This window comes from Saccostrea echinata, unplaced genomic scaffold (genome assembly GCF_033153115.1).
Source record: "Saccostrea echinata isolate AGI-Se365-2 ecotype Australia unplaced genomic scaffold, CSIRO_AGI_Sech_v1 ptg000053l, whole genome shotgun sequence".
In the NCBI taxonomy this organism is placed as follows: domain Eukaryota; kingdom Metazoa; phylum Mollusca; class Bivalvia; order Ostreida; family Ostreidae; genus Saccostrea; species Saccostrea echinata.
The window spans coordinates 1157371-1179213 of NW_026889802.1; positions in this window are offsets into that span (position 1 = coordinate 1157371).

Genomic DNA, 21843 nt, shown 5'->3' on the forward strand with positions numbered 1-21843 from the left:
TAATTACTGCTCGATTGTTTACCATCTCCAGACCTCGTAAAATTGGTTTGAAACTGATCAGACAAGAGTCCGCCTTGTTACATACGTATTTCGACTTTTATGATGTTATGCAAGAAGCACATCCATCCTTCAGTTTATGACCAGAACTGCTGTGTTTTAAGTACATGACAAGTTATCTCGGAGGCATTTTGTGTGTAAGCCGAGGAACCGCTGGGTTGGGGGCACTCTGCTCTGATTACTAACAGTAGAGGCAACGTCTTTTGGAGAATCTTAGTTCACACCAATCAAGGTTTTCCGTAGGGTTTAATGATAAATTTGAATTTCAGTCATACCAAACAATACAACTGACAGTGAGATCGTAAAATGGAGTATTTTACAAGCATGTTTCCTCAGCTCCGTCTGTACAGATATTTTAAGATAAGACATAAATTCTTCACAACATGCTGGTTAAAAAAAAATAACATGCACTTTTCATCAAGATTTTAAAGTAATTTAATATTATAATATTTCATTTCCTGAATCTGACGAGAATTGGGTGGGTGTTTGAGAACGTAGGTTACAACACGCGGCGAGAGTTGAAGAACAGAGATGCTGTTTGAATAGATTCTAATTCAATCTGCAGATCCAGACAATATGAGACGGATCCTGTCATCCACAGATAACCGTATTAAGGACATCCTCGTCTTATTTCGCCAGGCTTGGTGATTGTATAGTCACTTAATCATCACAAGGATTCATGTTTGTCATTTCTCCTGACCTCTTTACGTTTTGTTTGCTGGTCGAAAATCTACGCCGCAAAGTCAATGTTTAAGACACATTACGTCCTGAAAAGGATCGCTCTCTGCTCTTTTGACATTTAATGATCGAATTAAAGAAAAAAAATTCTAGGTACAATATTTATCCTTTTTTCACAAAAAGAAGTGGTCTGATTGATTCGTTTCATTGCTGTTGTCATTTTCGAGTTTCAAATCATTTTGGGGGGGGGGGGGCTGACGAAATAAATTTGGTCAATCAGAGACCTAAATTCTTTTTTCTCAGATTGGACGTCTTAGTAGGCATACCTCTAGCGTTGTTAAATAAACCGAAACAAAGAGAAAAGATATTCAAATATACTGAAATGCTCAGTCTCAGCCGTTTTTAGAGTGGAGACCGTCATATACTGAACTAACCATGAGGCAATCAAATTCTCTTTGCCAAGCTAGGCCAATCTAAGTTTTTTTTAATGTTGAGCATCAGCGAGCGTCTTGGTTTTTGACACCACAGAGCAGGAAAAACACCCACTTTGTTTAAAACCTTGTGAAATGTGTCAATGTCTTTAGACTATGTTTATTGTTAATTAGTCCGAAATATTCGTTAATTTGTCAAATGGTGTTTATTCTCTGCATTTAATCCCTCGAATTTGCACAGGCATATATATTTTTATGAGAAAGCTAGAATTATGAAATCAAATCCGCTGAATGCCGTCTTTATAGGACTAAATAAGGTGTGTTTTATTTTTCGGCTTTTTTTTTTTAATGAGTAGGCAGGTAGGCAAGCTGAACACTGGACGCTAAACAGAGAAAAAACTTCGAATGACCCTACATGTATGTCTTTAACTGGCAACAGGTATATATTAGTCAATATTGAATTGTCAAATCAGCGAGGTATAAAGTATTTATTTTAATAAGTCTACACCTAACCAGAATATACCGTATATTAGTAAAAGGAAAATATTAAAGCATTAAATTTAATTGATGCATTTATGTTTATGATCAGTAATAATATGGCATGATAGTTATGAAATATACATGTATAAACGCATGTTGCTTAAAATCACGAATTGATCAATACTATAAGTGATGTTTTTGCAGCCAAATTGTTTGGGCACTTTTATGAGATTTTAACATAAAACCTCTGTTAGTTTCTTATTTGAAATCTTAAAAACTATTTTCTTTCCTTTTGATAGCTAATACATGTAATACTACATGTAGAACAATACAAACAACGTTCTTCTGAAAATTCTTCATGTACATTTAATGTATCGGTTTTAGCTCCAGGTTTTATTTTAAGATCATTCACTACAAATATATCTTCAACTCGAGAACAATCGAGAACAAGGAAATATAGTACCGTGGATATTTAACATTTTTTCGGATTCCGTAAAACACATACAGATAAGAGGGGAAAAGAACAGAAAGTATACATGGAATATTTTAAAATACAAGTAGTTCTTCATTTAATGGATATTGTACTTTAATCTATATCCAATCAATGTTTCATGGGCAAATGTTCTTACAAAAACCATCTTTATTTGTGAAACAGAGTTCTGACTTATATGAATTTCATGCAGCTTATATTTTTATTTTCACTTCAGTTGGGACACATTTTCTGTCCTCTAAAGTGTACATGTACATGTGCTAGTATATTGTACATGTGCTATATAAATGACACATATATAAATGGAAGTGTAGAAACTCTGATCAGTGATATTCTTAACTGTCAGCTCATTTTAAAGAATTAATAAAATCACAAAATCTGTGGAATTTAGGCTAAGACACCATTCACAAACCTGAGACAGTGTTAGACAGAATCAAGCAAAATCAAAAGATACAGGGAAAAAAATCTGTTTAAGGAGGATAAGGGGGGATTATCTCTATGTATAAAAATACAACTTCTCTAGACAACTGTATTTTATAAGCAAGGGATGTTTCCTGTATGGTGGACGGCTGGACGCTTTTCTTATTAAACACATTCACTTTTTATCCAATTATCAATAAAATTGTCAATGAAATACAAATATTATATTCCCATCACTTATGATAATTAACTTACATTTTATTTTTTTATCACTGTGTTTTATGTTGAAAAAAAATTCCAAACGTGATTGAGCACAAACTAGTTAAACTTCCGTGTGTTAAAAAATCTTCCCTAAATATTTTGAAAATTTTGATTCAACCAATGAATAGAAAACAAATAAAAATACACAGTTTCCACAAAGAGAATACGTTTCTTTTGGATCTTTCGTGTTTGGCGGTTCCCTGCTTATAAAAATTTCCTGGTTTCTACATATAAAACCTATCTTCCAATACACTTTGTTTATGAAGAATTATAGATTTTAAAGTGCCGTTTATATGAAGTGATATAACATGTATTTAAAAGTTCTTGTTTTACATGCTCCAAATGACAAAACAGACGTGGCCACATTTTTGTGTCAAGTCAGAGAAATAATGTCGGACAGTGTGCTTCAATTCTTTTTCTTTAGCGACGACGAAAACCTCGAACGCTTCGACGAAGTTTTAGAAAATATTCACGTCGTTTTTGTTTTCTTGACTGGAAATTTTTGTTCCATGCACTGGGCAAATTATAATAGGACAAAAAGTGTACAGAGCATGCTGATTGGAAATGGACCTGCTACTCTATTGCCGATATTTACAGAGAAAAGAACCCAGGCAAGCTTCCGTGTCCCGCTAGGACTAAACTGTCTAAAGGGCCTACGGTATTGTGATCAAGATGAATATTATAGGAACTCTGTTCACAAAACTCTAACTGGCATCATCAACGAAAAAGCAAGTTAAGCAAAACTCTCCAATGAAATGACATTAAACATGAATGAATGAATTTTTTTCCGGTATAGTCTGCTTATTACCAATTGACTTAATCAAAGACTGTAAGAAAATTAAAAATAAATAGATGTAATTATATAAAATGTATAGATCTATCGTTGGTATCCCATGTTCCAAGAAGTCAGTCTTTTTTGCCAAACCTGATTTGGCCTTAGACGTCATGTATAAAAGATGTGCCAGTCTTTGAAAAAGAGTGAAAAAGGTTTTGAACCAACGAGTATTCTGCAATGGGTTTCTCAATAGTTTCTCTACATTCTGTGTCAATAAACATTGAATTGAATGTCTAAATTTATCTATGCCCTTTCATTACAAATAATGCCATTAAAATTATGTATTGTACTTTTTCTAGTCACATCCGCATGACGTCAGAAGGTTTAAGTAATTTTTAAATCTCTCCATTAAGGAAAAGGATACACAATGCAAAGGAATTTTTAAAATGCTATCATGAGGAATAAGTATCAATTTTATTTAGTGTTTATGTGGATGGAAACACGTCTAGGAGCATGCAGACTGAGTGTTCATAACTCTGGAATAAGCGGCGAAACTAGTAAACACATTCCTTAAATGTGTGAAATATATGGAGATAACGAACAGTATTCAAGCTCAAAAGTCCATTAAACGATACAAATTTTGGAGCAGAGCAAACACGGACCTCTAAAACATCAGAGGTGGGATCAGGTGCCATGGAGGAGTGAGCATCCCCTGCCGACCGGTTACACCCGCCGTGTGCTCCTTGTCATGATCGGGAAATAATGGAAAAACCCGTCTGTGTCTGTATCTGAGAGAATTGCAAAATCATCATATTATTTCGACGAGATTTTTTAACGCATCAAGATTTTGGTAAAAAATGAAATTTTGTCAGAAAGAATAATTTTTAGAGCATATTAAAAACATGTTCATTACTTCCAAAGTTGGCAACTACATGTATTTCCCGAGGTACAGTTGTACAGATGAGGACAGATTTCCTGTCTATATATAGTGTCACGTTCTAAATTTTGAATTTACCGGGTGGGAGTAAATACAAAATTTAGAACATGACAATAGGAACACAATAAAAATGATCTAACGTATATACTCTTACTGTAATGAAACAAGTAGATATATTTTATTGAAGAACACTAGACCAAGACTTATATATATATTTTAAAATGGTTTTATATAATGATGAGGAAATTTAAGTTTTCAATCAGTTTACTTACCTTGGCCTCACACTTTCATAGACAGGAGATTTGTTTCTAAATCTCAGGTAAAAATTGGTTTTTCAAGAGAGGAAATGTATGTTTAAATTTTTGAAATAAATGAAAATTGTGCATTTTAATTATGTTATTCGTTTATTTGATAATTATGTAGGTTGTATATTGAATTATGCCAGTAAGATATGAGGATTACACAAAGGTGATGCTATAAAAAAATACATTTAGAATATCTTAAAATCATGTTGAAAGTTAGAAAAAAAATACCTTATCGTTGATGATCTATAAGGAAGTTGATCGCTTACCTCCTTTTATTCGAAGGAAATTTTCATTAAAAAAATTTGGTTAAAATTATTGGAATCATACAGAGAATTGTATAATTAAAAAATATTGACCAAGATATGCTTGATTGATTGTATGTTGTTTCACGTCCCGTTCGAGAATGTTTCACTCATATAGAGACGTCACCATATACCGGTGAAGGGCTTCAAATTTAGACCTTTACTCGGCACTCAGGGCCATTGAGCAGTGAGGGTTCTTTATCACGTGCCAACCGTGACACGGGGCCTCGATTTTTAAGGTCTTATCCGAATGACCCGCAATTTTCACTTCAAAGTGCCGAGCGCTTGGCGACGGAACAGTTGCTACCTATTTTTTATCGACTTAGGTCAGTCGCGTCCGTGATTCGAACACACGACCTTCCAATCACGGAGAGAGCGCTCTACCGACTGAGCTACTGTGACGGTAAGATATGCTTGAAAGAATTAATTTACGTATTTGTCATTTATTCCTGTACAACATATTATTGGTAACTTAATGTTTTCATAAGGGTTTGGAGAACCTTGGTGTCGTCAAAATATTACAAAGAAACAAAAATCTGTTTTAAAAAAATTTAAATAATCATTTCAGTTAGATTGTTTCGAACAAGAATGTGATGCCCCTTTTCTTCATCGTCAAATTGGTTCTTGTATAGTCTTTAACAAATAAGCTGTGTATGCAATCCTACTTCATGAAAATAATTCCAGCCAAGTATGTTCAATTGATTGCAAAATATAGATAAAGTGTACATTTATTAATGATTGAGAAGGGAAGATTTATTCATACTCCTATAGAGAATAGTTTATGTAGTTTTTTTTAATTGGAGGTTGAAAATGAGAACCATTTTATTTTGAAATGCTCACTTTATCATGAGTACAGGAAATTGTATATTAAAAATGTAATATTGGTGTAGGCCTAGAATTATAACAACTGAAAATGTTACCGAATTAAGTAATGAAGGGAAATTCATACAAAAATCAAAAGCACTTCAGTATTGTTAACAAGATTTCTTTTGTTGTTGAAAATATTATATAAAAACAATATTATGTGTTAAGCCAAGTATATGCAAAAAAAAAAAAAAGTTTGTACGCTCATTACAATGTAAAGCTGTTGTATTATATATCCTTTATTCTGTAATTGCAAAATAATAATGAATTGTAATGTGATCTTAAGGAATAAATAAATAAAAAGAATAAACTGAAATTATCTAGGGGAAAATCCATGCACATTAAATTGTTTTATAAACTAATCATATAGATAGATAATTGTAACAGTATTTATTTAACGATTTAATATAAGCTCCATATCATTAAAAACAAAAATAATGAAATCACCTTTGATTTATAAAGTAAATATTCCCCGGTATGATGATGCATTTTATTGCTTGAGGAAAAATAAATGTTTCCTGGAAGTTCTGATATTGTTGGGTTCTAAATTGGTATCAAGGAAGAATGTGACAAATTTGCCATCACTGTAATCAGACTTACACTATATGTACTCACGCGGTACTGAGTAGGCGAGGAAAACGGCAAATAAACTCTGTGTTTCCCCAATATATATGTATTTTAGTAATACTTGAGTGTAACATTAATTCTTCTCGAGTCGAGCATTTGAATATTGAATACTGTCTATAATTTAGGTCAGCCATAGATGGCTATTCACCGTGAAATATTTTACGCAAACATTTTACAGAGTTCAATTATTTTCCCTTTCGTCTGATTTCATTCATATTGTCAATTACAATCTATACAAATGAAAAAGCATTGATGCCATTTATTTTCATACGCCATATCTAAATTTGGGATGAATACACTTAATTATTTTCTCTACGACAGTCGGTATACACAGATGGATAAACAATAAATAGAACTAGTACATCTCTTGAAAATACCGACCCCTCCAGCCGTGCAGTACTCTTTGGAACGCCAATCACCGTATGAAAATATATCAAATGGAAAAATAGGGTTCCTAAATAAATTACTTGCTTCATAAAATCTAGGTGCCCTAAGCATTGAAAGTTTACGAAATAAAAATAAATCGTTTTTAAAGATAATGTATTTCAGCTCGAGGAACATTAAGGGAAACACAAGATCTGTTTCTCAATTACAGGTATCTGTATTGTTTTCCTTTATTGCATACAAAGTTACAGTCTGAATCTGAATTAGGAAATTTCATGCTGATCAACCACTGATATTAAACATGGGTAATCAAAGATTATTAAGCTCACCTCGACGAATGTTTTCTATAAGTAAGGCAAATCTCACATTGGATTTTTTTCCTAGTTAGTGTACATCCAAAGATCAATAACCATCAATATCAGATTCAGAATCCAAAGCAAGTCTGGAAGTGTCCATTCCTAGATACATCATCATCCATGCTAATTTGGTTAAAATTCACTCATGTGGAAAATCTAGGTCAGATCCAGAATCCGAAGCAAGTTACTTTGTGTACATCCTTAGATGCATCATCCATGCAAGTTTGGTCCAGGTAGGCTTATAGTTCCTTGGGAATGGACCTGCTCCAAAAACTTAAACCTGGTCACTCATCATGAAGGTCAGATCGAGCTTCCGAAACAAGTGTGGTAGTGTCCATCTCTAGATGCATCATCCATACAAGTTTGGTCCAAGTAGGGCTTATAGTTTCTTGGGAATGGACCTGCTCCAAAAACTTAAACCTGGTCACTCATCTGAAAAATCTAGGACAGATCCAGCATCCGAAGCAAGTGTGGTAGTGTCCATCCCTAGATGCATCATCCATGCAAGTTTGGTCAAGGTAAGACTTATAATTACTTGGGAATAGACCTGCTCCAAAAACTTTAACCTAATCACTCATCTGGAAAATCTAGGTCAAATTCAGAATCCGAAGCAAGCGTGGTACTCTCCATCCCTAGATGTACCTTCCATGCAAGTTTGTTCAAGGTATGGCTTATAATTCCTTGGCAATGGACCTGCTCCAAAAACTTAACCTGTCACTCATCTGGAAAATCTAGGTCAGATCCAGCATCGGAAGCAAGTGTGGTAGTGTCCATCCCTAGATGCATCATCCATGCAAATTTGGTGCAGGTAGGGCTTATAGTTAGGTATCTGCTCCAAAAACTTTAACCTGGTCACTCATCTGGAAAATCTAGGTCAGATCCAGCATCCGAAGCAAGTGTGGTAGTGTCCCTCCCTAAATGTATCATCCATGCAATTTTGGTCAAGGTAAGGCTTATAATTACTTGGGAATAGACCTGCTCCAAAAACTTTAACCTGGTCACTCATCTGGAAAATCTAGGTCAGAATCAGCATCCGAAGCTATTGTGGTAGTGTCCATCCCTAGATGCATCATCCATGCAAGTTTGGTCAAGGTGATTTAAGGCTTATAATTACTTGGGAATATACCTGCTCCAAAAACTTAAACCTGGTCACTCATCTGGAAAATCTAGGTCAGATCCAGCATCGGAAGCAAGTATGGTAGTGTCCATCCCTAGATGCATCATCCGTGCAAGTTTGGTCCAGGTAGGTCTTATAGTTACTTGAGAATGGACTTGCTCCTAAAACTTTAACCGGGACGCCGACGCCGGGGGGATAGCATAAGCTCATCTCGACTTCGTCGAGGTGAGCTAAAAAGCATTTTTTTCTCTTAAGATTTCAAACCTTTTGAAAAACAGATGGAGAAAATTTGTCAATTTGATTCTCCGTAGCATCGGAAGCAAATTGAAAGGGGGGGGGGGGCTAAACCCCAATTTTGAATGTCTTTATTATGTCTATCTTTGCAAAAAAGTGGGGGAGGGGGCTTAGACCCCCGGTTCCGACGACTGTTCTTTTTTGGGGGTAGGGGTGGGCCTCAGAAAGGGGGCATAGAAGAGCTTTTGATGTAATTTTGGGTATTAAGCCGATAACTATATACAGAATTCGAATACGACAGCAAAATGTTCCGATTCTGTATCCACGGCAAATGTTCACTGTAAAGTACAGCTTGTGCGTCTATTTTGCCAACTGAATTAATTCTATATTACAAAGATTAATTTATATCCCAGTAGCGAAGAAAATCCAATTATGGTTCTTAAACCTACAAAAGCTTTTGAAGGCACTTTTCTTTACAAAGGCTAATTGTCTGTTCAGATGCTAATCTGGGTAACGGTTTACAAAGTTAAACCAAAGAAAAAGAATTGCAAACAATTCTCAGATTCTTAATTGGCCTCCTTGTCATAACCAGGGTCCCATTGGAAGCTGCGACTGACCCCGACAACAAACAAAAGTTATCTGTGCGAGAAGAATATTTTCTCTCCCGCCTCTAGAGACATTTGATAACGATTTAATATTAAATCAATATACTCAACAAATTGACGACCAACCTCTTGACAGCCATCACTAAAAGGAAAAAACGACAAAGGCTATATGCGCAGAAAAAAAAATCTTAGAACTTGGTCTAGAAATTTTAAAAATTTGCTCACTCGATTTATTTTATAATGCCTAATGGGTATTAATCATTTTATTTCCAAAATAAACTATATTAACACAGAAATCCCTTTTCATTACTAAGACCAATATACTTTTATGGTTGGAATATAAATGCGTATGTCTATATGACGGAGAGTCACGAAAACGCATCAAGTCCCTAAATCCTGGGATGAACTGTAGATTGTTATGGACACTCGTCTGTGTCCAAGTTATTAAGAATTGTACAATACTGGAAACGATATATAAAATCCTTCGTGCTCTTGGCGATACCTCATTGATCACATCTCACTTTATACTAAATTCCACTTTGTACAGGTTTCCATCAAATTCATGATCGCTATTCATTATGACATATCGATAGATGGCTACACATGATAAAACCGATTTATCAGACCTAATTAAATCTTTACACAGTGCCTATCAGGATATATGTGAACCTAAAATTTTGTCTTCAAAGCGAACAAAACAAATAAGAAATACTATAGGTACCTCTCCAGGAGATTTTCTTCTCAAATCATTTGCTCATTACCAATTTGTCCAAGAAAAGACATACTACGATGTGAATTCAGGTGTTCTGTAAATCTGTCGGGTCATTTCTTGTTCAAATAATCCATATTTATTTAAATAATCTCACTATACCCTTTTCTAGTTCTGTTCCCAAAAATTCTGACCTTCCTTGTGATTGGCTGCAGCCGATCTTGGATCACCATTTGTGCGCATTTCGTTTATATGTAGGTTCCTTTCATTTTTTTTCACAATAACATGTTGACGGTACTATAGAATTCCTGAGTGCATTTACTCTGCGAAATATATGCTACATGGTGTACCAACCAAGTTTTCTTTATGTGTGCATATGCATTGAAAATTTCCATTTGGAAAAGTTATTAGTAATTCGATGCAAATTAATTGTTTTTGGAGAAAATGATTTGTTACATAAATGTAAGGGGAATTTTTTTTTCTTGGGCTTTCTAATCTTCGTGTAATATTTCTCCTGTAAAAAACAAAGAAAATCACAAAGTTACAAGTTGCAGGCTTACCATCGCCTGTAAAAAGAATACTTGTTTTACTTTTTTCCCCCAAAAAACCCTTGCTTACAAAAAATAAATAAATAAATAAATAAAAATAAAATAAAACTAGGATAAACAGCTCACAGTGGACAATTTCAATTTAATTATCTACTTTAAAAAAAGAACACAAAACCCCAAAAGGCCCATATGCAATTCATCGTTTACTTTCTGCAATACTTTTATAAATGAAGTCCATTGCTATAGCCCCATCTAGACCCGAGAGCAGTTATTGACAGATTCTTGAATTAAAGCCATGTGTTTTTACTGCACATTATTTAAGTTTTTTGTTTGTTAGTATACAAAACTTAAAGCTCCTACCTCTCCCCAAGGGGCAATGATTTTAAGCTTGAATTTGCACTACCTCAGGATGGTTCAAATGGTAGTCCTATTGGCTAACCTTTACAGCCCTTGCTGTGGCTTCATTCTGTCAAATGAGACCAAAGTTTAAAGTTAATATGAGTATATACAATATTAAGGTTTTTACTCAACTTTTTTCCTTTCCTGGCCCAGTCGATTTAGAAAAGATTTTTTTTTTCAAGGACATTCACTGTTTTTTTCCTCACCTTTTTTTGTAAAGCATCTCTCTTCGTTAAATATCATATCAAGTCTGGCCGAACAAACATGTTTTATGCTTTCGAATCAGGTGAGCTTTAAAAGACTAAAATTTTGTTTTTCATACAATCCAAAACATGCAAAAACTTAATTGTATATCAGAGAAAGTGACAACTACTATCTCAGTCCAGCGACGGCAGCTCTAACACTGAAAGAAACAGGAAGTTCTGTTTTTTCGATGATCTACAATGTTAATGTGCGTCATCATGTATTGTCTATCACAATGGTGTATAGACCAGATAAAATGTCAAACGTCACAAACAACCATGTCAGACAGAAATGGATGGTAGGAAATGAATAAAGCAAGAAATTCACTTATAGGAATTATCTTCCAAATTCAAGACCCACAATTTCGTCGTACGACGGTTTCTGTCCTTGAATATTTACGTACACAATCCGCTGTTGTATCCGGTCTGTATTAACCAACCATGACACAACTAGCGCTGATATTATCATGTACATGTAATATGTTGACGGTGCAATAGCTAGGGCGAGCGCAGATGTGTAATAAGTATTTACTGGATACAAGTATCTATTCACTTTAAACTTAGATCCGCCTCTTCAAACTACACTAGACTAGACTGTGACGTCACATTTACGTAGTGCTAATTTTTTTTATCAAAGAACATTTAAATCTACTATCTATCTACAATATACACAAAACAAAATGCTAAATCGTGTGAGTTTATTTTTTGGTGAACTTATGTTGTTACCGCAGGAACGTAGTTTGTATCGAGATGCAATTCGCAAAGGATTGTGGGTCCAGAGGTACATGCTGAAAAAATTCTATTGGATCAATGTGTTGTCCAAATTTTCTCTTCGCCCTGGGGTTGTCGTAAGAGCTCGTTGGATTTTCACAAATTACTACTTTTGAATTATTTTATGTTGCAATTGATTCATAGACAACCAGTACTAGTTTCTCTTTTTCCGTGGAGAGTGATATAGTTTCCTTCTTTTTTTTTTCCAAAGCAAACCACTTTTTTTTAACTTCTTTACTTCAAATTAGCAAATCCAAATTATTACTGCTTATTACATATGTACTTTAGATCCTGACTTTTGAACTAAATTGATTAATTCTTATGAATGCCTCAGTCCTATGCTACCCAAAAAAAAAAAAAAAAAAAAAAAAAAAAAACGCAATTTTTTCTTATCATAACGCGAAGAATTATATTATTTCTTATGGAGAAAGAGCTTTGCAGGCGTTCAAAGTTATGTGTTTTTTTTGTTTTTGTTTTTTGTTTTTTGTTTTGTTCTCGGTGTTTTGTTTCTTTACTTAATAAGTTTTATCCCTGCTTTACAAGAGAGCTGCACAAGATTCATCTCGTCTTCTCCACATATGTCACATTGGGATGTATCGTGCATATTCATATGATTTTTATGTGATTTTTCACCATTTTGTTTTTTTTTTTTTGGAAAGGGGGGGGGGTTACAGCTTTTATTCAATTTTTCAATACTTTCCTAGATTTGAGTTTATTCCATAATTTGTCAAAGACAACATCTGTTTCTGTAATCTCTCCTATTCTGACCATATCTGGTCTCTGTATGTGTTTTAACTACAGCTAGAGCAAAATTGTGTGGGAGGGTCCTTTTGAATTTGGCAAAGTCGTTAAGGTAGTATATACCTAAAATATATCCACTTTTTAAGGGTGCTTTTCTTCTCTAAAACTTTTGTCGTATAAAGATTATAATCTTCTGTGGTATGTTTTCAAGTTTAACTTGCAAACTACCTTGATCTTACCTCAAGAGTGTTTTTTTTCTTGCTGTGAGAGTTCGTCACTAAAAGAATTCTCCTTATGTTCGTTTTCAATCAAGTTGCAAGGATATGCGGATGGTTTGGTCATTCAAGTTGTACACACCCCCCTTTTTTCGATTGGTTGAGCTTAAAAGATGTTTTGATATCTTCCTTTGCACTACTGCTTATTATAATTTTTTAATGTTGCAAGTAAACCAAATTTTTGACCAACATTGACCTCCATGGAAAACCCATCTCTTTTACTAAAAAAAAAAAAAAAAAAAAAAAAAAAAAAAAAAAAAAAAAAAAACCTTAAAATTGTATAAGCCAGATGCATGGGATAAACGGATCGTGAGATAAGTGAAAGTTAAAATAGAACGTATATGTAATTCTCATGTTACGCAAGTGTTTAATATCATCCCGCAAATCCTTTTTAAAAGAAAATTTAGTACATTATCTTTCGTGACTGTAGTATCAAATTACATGTACACTATAATCACAAACTTCATATAGACTTTTTATGAAAATGTTATAAAACACGTTTATAACAAATTACGACATCTTAACAAGTTCAATATCTCCTCCCTTTAGTAATATTGAAACATCAAACTACATAGTTGTATTCTTTTTTATAACTGTTACAAATGTCAATCACCCCAAGTCGTATATTTTCCACAAAGGTATCTTATAATCAGACGGTTTCGCCTTTCATTTGAGAAAGGTCAAGACAGGAATTGATAGTGTAAAAGAGATAAAGGTTATTAAGAGGGGATTTGTTCAACGGTTTACGTCATATATATTTTACTTTTTAGATACTAATATATAGATGTCAATTAAATAGCCTTAGGACAAATACACGACTGTTGTACACCAAATTTGGCAAGTATCCCTTGCACATGATCTTATTCCTAAGTTTAGTTTCTACTTTAAAGATAGCAACAGATCAGCAGAACATTCAGTCAGAACCGTATGTTTATTTGCAAGTAACGGCAAAGTTAATAAAATCGGAATTCTGAGAGAAATTGAAAAGAAGTACGTCTGTCGGTGACAATTTTTATTTCAGCTCCGCAATCTGTCGTGATCTGATTCTGGAAACCCCAGTCTTATTAGACGCGCATGTTCTTCTCATTAAGACTTTATTCGTTATTGCTCACTCGTAAATTTTGTCAAGTCACTCCAGAAAATTAAAGCGTTGCAATGTTAATCCTTGTAACCTGGGATTTGTCGAAGAATTCTGTACTTTTTAACGACAGAGATAAATGTAGAAAGAAAGTTTTGATAAGATTGCTTAAAGAAATATGTGGCATTAATAAGTTGTAAACAATTGTACGGAGTTTGTTTTCTCTCAGGATCTCACTTAGTCAATCGATTTCAATGTGCTCTGTCGCAGTTCTTTACATCAATATAAAGAAAATAGCATTTAAAGAAGAACACACCATCCCGTCCTTCATTGTTCGTGATTGATTAGATTTTCGCCTCTAATTCAAGTAATTGAAGGGTGCCTACACATTTCTAATATTCTTCATTCACAGCAAAAATCATAATAGGATAAGCGTTAATGGTCCAGTTTAACTCTGTTTTGATGTTGAGAAATTTTTCGTTGTTTTTATTCATCGATCAATGGTAATTGCTAAAATCGAATTAAGGCAGATTTTTCCCTCGGAAACGAAAAAAATACAGAAAATCAAGTTTTCTAAAAAGACAAATATTATATTTCTTTTATGTATCCTTTCCACAGCCATAGCGTAAAAATGTGTAATGGCCAAAAAATAGAAATTTTGACCCCCTGTGCGTGGCTCAAAAGGGTGGGGGGATTTCATAATATATTTGAAATGGATCGTAAGAGGAAGATTTATTATATACCTAACTGTTTTCACTCAGTTTTACTGTTGAATTTATGCAATCACGTGACGGTGTGATCCGACGTTCCGGATCACCACACTGTGGTTTTCTGAGTCCATATCACCCCTCTCTGAAACTGATGACGTAGTACACAGATAAATGACGTTTTTATTCTGGCGCATCAAAAAGTACCTTGACAAAATGGTTTGTTTAATGGATAAAAGTTATGTAATTTATCCAAAAAGTTTTCTTTTATTATATTTTGCTAGTTGTAACGGGGTATATAATAAATTTATCATTATAACAGTAACTTGATCCGAAGAGCCGTATCACGTCTCGTTGACAGGCGCGGATCATCAGATCAAACTCGACGCTTCGCGTCTCGTTTGATCTGATGATCCGCGCCTGTCAACTTGACGTGATACGGCTCTTCGGATCAAGTTACTGTTATAATAATATATATGTATCAGTTGTTCAAATTAAAAAAGCCCTGTCTTTATTCTTTCAAATTTTATTTGATGTTTGTTTGGTTTTGTTTTGCTTTGTTTTTTCCAGACTCGATAATCGAACATGAATGAGTGAGGATATATATAGTATGTGATCACGTGATAAGTATGGAATGCAACGAATTTAATTTTATTTTTCCTCAACAAAGTTCTACAGTGTAATGAACGAAATATTATTGCAGATATTGACAATCGTAAAGAAATTATTTAAAATAAAATTCAGTGCAGAAAAACAGTAGTACACGTACTTTATGACCGGATGACTAAAGGCATTTTTACAAAAAAACAAAACAAAAACAACAACAATACAAAAACCAAAAAAACAAAAACAAACTATTCACCTCAAAGAATAGGTAATAAAAATGGAAACCTACATATATTTTATTGGCATTAATTAAAACATCCAACATCAATTTAAACATTTTTTTAAAAAAGTTAACGTTCCCTTCGTTAATAAGAAATATGCCTTTATTTCGTCTAGTCCAAACTTAAACCAGAACATACCTTAATAACATTTATAATACAGAATTTTATTTAGGTCGATGACTTCAACCACTCTTCACTGTTCTGATGTTTTCACCAAAATACTAGTAACCACCAGTCCACCACCCAGCATTTTTCAGCAATATTCTATTATACTTGAAATCTGATCAATAAAATAATTCAAAGCAAATTAAATTTGACCCTGTCAAAATGACCATGGACAAGGTCAAATTAAAAACCCTCTGAACATAAACGATCTGTGTGCAAAGTATGAGCTTCAACATTTCTCCATTGGAAGTGATGGGCCTAGTAAGAATTATTTTTATAATCCATGTGACCTTGAACTCGTCCACTTAACCTTGACACATCTTATCACAAAAATCCCTTCAAACGTCATTTTAAAACACTGACTGATTTTGTGATATGTGTCCCGATTATAGGTGTTATTTGTTGCAAAACCTTTGAGCACTAGTCTTATACAACAAAAGTACAAGGTAATAATTAGATTCGGCCATTGATAACTCCCGTCATGCGATCAGAGAACACAAAGGAGCATGTGTCAGTCCAAAGCAACTGTAACTTGCAGTCAATGAATGGTCACTGGAGGCTGTGTACCGTATAATGATTATTCCAATTCTGCAAATCTATAACTCTTAAAACACATTTCACCGGTTCCCACCTTTCCTTTATCTCATTAATACCCAATGCTGTAAATTGTGCATTCTGTAAATACAATGCACTATACATACCTATGATATTCACATACAGAATTAACTACGAAATCAGAAAACATGAATGGGAAATGAACAAGACCTTTACTGTGCACTCTGATCAGAAAGCACGCTGAGAAATATGAATTAGCATTCGCCACACTGCCATTGATGAGCCGTTTGTAAAATTAGAATAAGATAAGTAAAAGTACATTTGATAACATATATTTGATGGATGTTGTTACACTGTGAGAATCCTTCATTCCTAGCCTACTAGTGTCTTACCCTGATTCTACTACACAACCGCCTACCGGATTCTAATTGGTTCAGAGACTATATGAAATACTGGAGACGGCCTGTTGCTTCAGACTCTGTGTATGATCTGTCGTGTTTTCCCCAGTTCATATGATGGATAGTCAAACATCAAAGGTAAGACCATCATTCAGTCTGATTTCTTAGTTATGTTCGAGCTAGATATCTATATGACCATTTTATTGGCGTTATACTGCAGAAAAACTGGGGAAAGATAGGTATTTATCAGTAAACATTTGGTTTTATGACAAGTTTATGTCAAATTTAATTTCTGAATTATGATATTGCTGAATATGTATTTATGTTTTAGCATTTTTGTGCAGATCCCATTATAAAAAAAATACTCTTGTAATTTAAAAGAACATAAAAACAATTCTAATCCTTATTTTTGTGCTTGAATCTCTTTATTATATAGTCATTTTTGTTAATTAACAAGCAATTACTAAAGAAAATCTTTTCATCAATATTGCCCTCGTAATATTTTTTTTCTTTTAAATTGGTACATATCAAACACATTGGTTCATACATTTTTACACGTATATAACAATGTATAAATTCTAATCTTCATAGTGCATACATCGATTGTTTGCTTTTAACCTCAAGGAATGCATGAAAAGAAAGTCATTACTAATAAAAAAAATAAATGAAACACGTTTTATTCCTAAAAGTGTTTTCTGATCATATTCTTAAAGCTCTCCACGTGGATTACTTAGACCTAGTCTCACTTCTAACCGTATAAATTGAAGCTTAGATTTTCCATGTAGAAGCTCTGAGCTGCTTACAAAGAGGATGTATTGTCATCAAAGGTTTGCAATCAAATCTCTACAGACACTATCGTCCTTTTACAGTCAATTCATTATTTACTCATTTGTCCCAAGTATAGGGGACTTATTTACTTTTATCCATTGATTTCTTTTGTTCACTTTCGACTCCAAATAAGAATGGAATGGGTTGTTGTTTATTGGAGGTCTTATCAGTATTGATGCTGCTCGATCCTGACATGGATGAAGGTAAATGAATCCTAGGCCACGATCTAATCGTGTGCGAATTGTTCAATTTGTAGACAGTGGTGTCTTGGCGGTTATCACTTCTACGATCTGCCTTTTAACATTTTTTTCAGCCCGATGATTAATAAGCTATATATCTTTGACAGCAGTATCTATCCCAGATTGTTATTAAAAGTAACTCTTGACGATAGATTTACATACAGTATTTCCAAAGAACGATAGCTTTTTTTGAAAGATATAAACTGGCCATCAAATGAAAAAAATACAGATAAAATGATTAAAAATCTTATAAGGCATTTACGTAGAAAGCATTCGACAAAGACACATTACGACACAGACACGAGGAAAACAAAGCGACAAAGATAGGAAATCTATCCTTTTGTGATATTTATATACTTTATCTCCAAAAACAGACACATAAATTTCGTTTAGCTGGTTCTTTAAAAGTACTTATAGACAATTTTAGGTCTTAAAACTTTGTCTCCATTGAACTCCGGCATGGACCAAGGAGTAGAACTGATTACGAGGGTATATTGGTAATGCAACATGAAAATTTTTATTAGTGTATGAAATTTGATGAGAATATTTTGAATAGTTTCTTTAAAATTGAAATCTAAAAAGTTGGATATAGACGATAAATTCTCACCAAATTATGTATAGTGCATAAGCTTACATAAATATATCTTAAATGATTTCTTTAAAACTAAGCAAAAGCAAATTTAAGAAAAGTGAGGTCAAGATCACAGGAAAGTTCAAGGTCAAACATTTTTGATGCAGTTGAATAGTTCTCACAAATACGTATCAGCATATCAAGTTTGATAAAAATATTTTGATTGGTTTATTTAAAACAGAGCAAAACACTTCTTTAAAATAAATGAAGTTAAGGTCAAAGGAAAGGTCAAAGTCAAAAATGTTGATGCAGTTGAAAAGCTCACATCAGTATGTATTAGCATATGAAGTTTGATAAAAATATTATGAATGGTATCTTTAAAACTGAGTTAAACACAAATTGAGAAAAATAAGGTCAAGGTCAATTGAAAGGTTAAGGTAAAAAATGTTGATGCAATTGAATAGCTTACATTAGTATGTATCAGCATATGAAGTTAACACTAATTTAAGAAAAGTGAGGTCAACGTCAAAGGAAAGGTAAAAAAAAATGTTGATGCAGTTGAATAGCTCTCATCAGTATGCATCAGCATATCAGGTCTGATAATACTATCCTGAATGGTGTCTTTAATACTGAGCTAAACAATAATTTAAGAAAAGTAAGGTCAAGGTAAAAGGAAAGGTCAAGGTCAAAATGTTGATGCAGTTGAATAGCGCTCATCAGTATGTATCAGCATATGAAGTTTGATTACACTTGAATGTTTGTTTAAAACTGAGCTAAACACTAATTTAAGAAAAGTGAGGTTAAGGTCAAAGGAAAAAGGTCAAGATCAAAAAATGTTGATGCAGTTGAATAGCTCTCATCAGTGTGTATCAGCATATCAAGTTTAATAAAAATATCTTGAATGGTTTCTTTAAAATTGAGCTACACACTAATTTTAGAAAAGTGAGGTCAATGTCAAAAGAGGGTCAAGGTCAAAAAATGTTGATGCAGTTGAATAGCTTACATCAGTATGTATCAACATATGAAGTTTGATTACACTATCTTGAATGGTATCTTTAAAACTGAGCTAAACACTAATTAGGAAAAGTGAGGTCAAGGTCAAAGAAAAGGTCAAGGTCAAAAAATGTTGATGCAGTTGCATAGCTCTCATCAACATTTATCAGCATATGAAGTTTGAATAAAATATCTTGGATAGTTTGTTTGAACTGAGCTAAACGCAAAACGGAAGGACAGACGGAAGCATGGAAGGACGGAAGACGGACATGACAAACACTATACGCCCCGCCATATTCATGGCGGAGCATAAAAATAATTTAACAGCTACTATTTCATTAATATGGGTGGTTTCCTGTTAGCCGTTGTAACGTAGAATTTTGACCAGGGTTGAAAATTGAACCAGGGGTCATTTTTCAACCAAAGGTGTTGATTATAGACACTAATCCGTTGAAAATTGAGCCGCATCATGGAATTTTGATCTTGAAACCGGTTACTAAATTTAACATAAAAACACATATTAATGAATTGATATTCACATTAAAAAGTTACTTTTTATATTAACATGTTTCATTAATATTTACAATTCAAATGGACAGTCTGTACAAAACATGAAACAATTTAGAGAGTTAGGTCTTGAATTTTCCGAAGAGCCTTAAAAAATATGAAAGTAATTTATTTATAGTGAATGTTTCGCGTATAATCGCAATGTTGTGTGTAGTATTCATATAAAAAGAAATATGTCTAAATCTAGAAAATTAATTACACGTTTAAACAGTATACTATTTAGTTCAAAAACGTTTGTTTATGTTTGCAATAGGCTAAAAGCCCTTCAGTTTCTATATTTAAAAAAAAAAATATTTATAAAGTTCATAATTTTAGTATTTGGGAAATGTTGGAGGTTTGAGACATGATGCATGAACATTTTCATGCATACTCGGTCATGTACAATGTTAGAAACTATATCCATCTTGAAACCCGGATTTTTTTGTAACAGTTTCAAGTGATCTTTCTAGGACTTTCACTGCCTAGTTCACCAGTTTACGAAACAAAATTTCAACGAACTCCTTGACATTTACTTATTTTGTTCCGTAGAGGATCAAAATCTTAATAAATGAAATAGTACTCTCCAGGATAACATGGATCTCCTTGTGTTTTTAAGATTATGCATACGAAGGAAATGGGTTACAACATGCAGTTCTTCAGAAGTGTTCATTACCCCCACCCCCTACCCCCAGTTTCTGCTTGTTTTTTTTTTCTTTTTTGTTGGTTCGTTTTGTGTGTTCGTGGCTGTGTTCTGTTTTTCTTTTTTAATTTCTGAGGGTGGGGTGGGGGTGTTTTTTGTTTTTATCAAAAAAATTTCTGGCTTGGACACACAACCCTGATTTTCAGCGTTATTTGATTTTCATAATAAAGAAGCCAAAATATAACATAGGACCTCCGTGGGAATCACAGTATCATACATGTATGTGAGGATCTTCTAAAGTGGCCTTTCCGCCCTAAAGAAATATGGTTTGGTTTTCAACTTTGGTTAATTATTTATTTATTTTGTTTGTTCAAATATTTCTGAGGTTTTTGACCACCCCCCACCCCCCGCCCCAAGAAAAAAAATCCCAGAACCGTTCTCTCTCTCTCTCTCTCTCTCTCTCTCTCTCTCTCAAACATCGGCGATGAAAGTGATCTCATAAGTTAGGCTGTCATGGACAACCGTGGCCTCAAACAAGAAAAAAGTTAAAATCGTGTACTGATCATATTCGGGATGATCTCAGACCTATTTTTATAATTCTGGAAATATGAAAATTTTAAAACTGAAATATGAATAAATAGATACAGAAAATCGCGTAAAACAACTTCCAGTTAAAAACACTAAAGTTGGAGTCAATATTCAACAGAATCAATTTTTCAACGGGGTGAGGTCATTAGAGATTAGAAAAAAAACAATTAAGCTGTTGAAAATGACCCCGGGTATAAATTTCTTAACTTTTGGTCTCAACTTTCAACGGAGAAAAAGCACCCCAACTCCAGAGAGAGAGAGAGAGAGAGAGAGAGAGAGAGAGAGAGAGTAAAAATATTAATTTACATTTACAATGTGTCTTATAATAGCTTGTAATTTACAATTATTTATACATAGTATTTTCAATACTTTTTGCTTCCGAAGACTTTGAAAGATGTTTCATCACTATTCAAATCGAATCTTAAGAAAAGGCCCAGACTTTTAAACACTACTGTCTAAATTAAATGCAAATGAAATGAGACAGTTGAAATTTTGGATATTTTTTTCAAACTGCGAGTGCCCCCTGCCTATCGAAATGGTTGTCTTTAGAAAAAAAAACACGGTGATTAGAAATGCATTTCTTGAATTAATCAACTCACGATATAAAATATAATCAAAGACAAAAATGCTTTAATTAACT